This window comes from Schistocerca nitens, unplaced genomic scaffold (genome assembly GCF_023898315.1).
Source record: "Schistocerca nitens isolate TAMUIC-IGC-003100 unplaced genomic scaffold, iqSchNite1.1 HiC_scaffold_236, whole genome shotgun sequence".
Lineage (NCBI taxonomy): Eukaryota > Metazoa > Arthropoda > Insecta > Orthoptera > Acrididae > Schistocerca > Schistocerca nitens.
The window spans coordinates 22501-25000 of NW_026045777.1; the positions used below are offsets into that span (position 1 = coordinate 22501).

Consider the following 2500-nt stretch of genomic DNA (forward strand, 5'->3'; position numbering starts at 1 on the left):
TTGGGGCTTAACCTAACCTAAGTTGGGGCTTAACCTAACCTAAGTTGGGGCTTAACCTAACCTAAGTTGGGGCTTAACCTAACCTAAGTTGGGGCTTAACCTAACCTAAGTTGGGGCTTAACCTAACCTAAGTTGGGGCTTAACCTAACCTAAGTTGGGGCTTAACCTAACCTAAGTTGGGGCTTAACCTAACCTAAGTTGGGGCTTAACCTAACCTAAGTTGGGCCCTAACCTAACCTAAGTTGGGCCCTAACCTAACCTAAGTTGGGCCCTAACCTAACCTAAGTTGGGCCCTAACCTAACCTAAGTTGGGCCCTAACCTAACCTAAGTTGGGCCCTAACCTAACCTAAGTTGGGCCCTAACCTAACCTAAGTTGGGCCCTAACCTAACCTAAGTTGGGCCCTAACCTAACCTAAGTTGGGCCCTAACCTAACCTAAGTTGGGCCCTAACCTAACCTAAGTTGGGCCCTAACCTAACCTAAGTTGGGCCCTAACCTAACCTAAGTTGGGCCCTAACCTAACCTAAGTTGGGCCCTAACCTAACCTAAGTTGGGCCCTAACCTAACCCACGTTGCGCCCTAACCTAACCCACGTAATTGTTTGTTATATGAATCTAGAAATTCGTGTAGCGTTGCCTAATCGCAACCCTCTCAACATAGTTCGCTGCGCGCACACTCTGGTGTCCTGCGTATTGAATCATGTTACGGTGCCTACCCTCACAACATCTAGCGAGTGTTGCGTACGTTCCACATGGTCCCGCTATCCACTGTAATGTGTACTGCTATAAGACGTATATCGCCCCCCCCCCCCCCCCCCCTCCCCTGTCGCCTCTAGTTCGTCAGTCAGGAGTTTGCGTGTTCAATGAGCTTCGCAGCTGTGCAATGGCATCGGCATACGTACGCGGGCCACCTTCCACGTGTTCTCTCGTGCATACGTCGCAGCATGTATGTGGACTGATGTGGCGTGTCGTGACTCATAACATCCAGGCATGCAAGACCCATTGAATTCGCAAATGTAGATGGACGTCTACGTTTGCTGCCCAAGTTACGCAAATGAACTGGAAATCCGTTGTTGCGCGGTTGTTCGCGCTGGAGGTGAATCGTTGATATCGACGATCGGTACAGGTATTAACCGGTTGCTTCAGCGACACCCGTCATACCCACGAACGTGAGTGGGCATGTGGGTATGAAGCGATACGCGGCGGTGGCTGGGTGGGACCGTCCCCGGCCGGTGAGGGGGGGGCGCCCGGCGTGCTGGCCGCGCGCTGCGTGGGCGCACGCGCGGCAGCCGGCTGGTGGGGGCGCCCAGTGGCAGGCGCGCCGGCTGACGGACGCGGCAGGCGGCGCATCTGCGTGCCGGCGCACCCAGCGCGCGGCGCCGTGCGGCCAAAGTGGGTCCTCCCGGGCCCGGTGCGAAGCGCGGTGGACATCTGCAGTGTGCTGGTCCGATTGAGGACTGTGTGCGTTGAGGATGCGCCGCCGCCCGGCACTCGGCGCCGCGACGCCGTCTGCTGCTCGGTCGCCCCCGCGGTTCTCGCAGGTGGTTTGTATCGCAGCTGTGCGGATGTGTTGGCGCGTGCGCTGTGCTGGGAGAGTTCGCTTTGGCACCCAAGTGGGGCTCTGCCCCTCTGTGGCGCTGGCGTTGGAGCTGCCCGGTCACTGTTTGTGGCCGCGTGTTGTCTCCCGCCGGCAACACCACGACAGCACGCTCCCGGGCCTCTGTCGGCAGCGGCAAGCTCAGTTGGGAGCACGGGTGGTCGCACTGAAAGCGTCTACTCGCCTATCTCCGGGCGATTGCGCCTCTCTCGAACCCGACCAAGTACTTAGGACGGCGCTGCGCGCCGCCGGGACCTGAGAGGGTTTCGAGGTGTATCGTGCAGGGGAGCCCAGCCTCCTCCTGTTTGCAGAATAATTGAGCGGACGCTTGCGTGTTCGCGCGGGCCTCCGGGACACACTCCCGGGCGGCCGGCTGCTCAGCTCTAGTTGACGCAGCTCCCTGGTTGATCCTGCCAGTAGTCATATGCTTGTCTCAAAGATTAAGCCATGCATGTCTCAGTACAAGCCGCATTAAGGTGAAACCGCGAATGGCTCATTAAATCAGTTATGGTTCCTTAGATCGTACCCACGTTACTTGGATAACTGTGGTAATTCTAGAGCTAATACATGCAAACAGAGTCCCGACCAGAGATGGAAGGGACGCTTTTATTAGATCAAAACCAATCGGTCGGCTCGTCCGGTCCGTTTGCCTTGGTGACTCTGAATAACTTTGGGCTGATCGCACGGTCTTCGTACCGGCGACGCATCTTTCAAATGTCTGCCTTATCAACTGTCGATGGTAGGTTCTGCGCCTACCATGGTTGTAACGGGTAACGGGGAATCAGGGTTCGATTCCGGAGAGGGAGCCTGAGAAACGGCTACCACATCCAAGGAAGGCAGCAGGCGCGCAAATTACCCACTCCCGGCACGGGGAGGTAGTGACGAAAAATAACGATACGGGACT

The 2500-nt window shown here is 56.9% G+C and overlaps 1 non-coding gene across 1 annotated transcript in view; it reads left to right on the forward strand.

Moving 5' to 3' along the window:
• The first annotated feature begins 1993 nt into the window (after window positions 1-1993).
• The window catches only part of LOC126222511 (small subunit ribosomal RNA), a 1909-nt gene continuing 1402 nt past the window's right edge, over window positions 1994-2500 (forward strand). Inside the window, exon 1 of the ribosomal RNA XR_007543407.1 lies at window positions 1994-2500. This exon is cut by the window's right edge and continues 1402 nt beyond it. This is a non-coding gene — a ribosomal RNA (small subunit ribosomal RNA).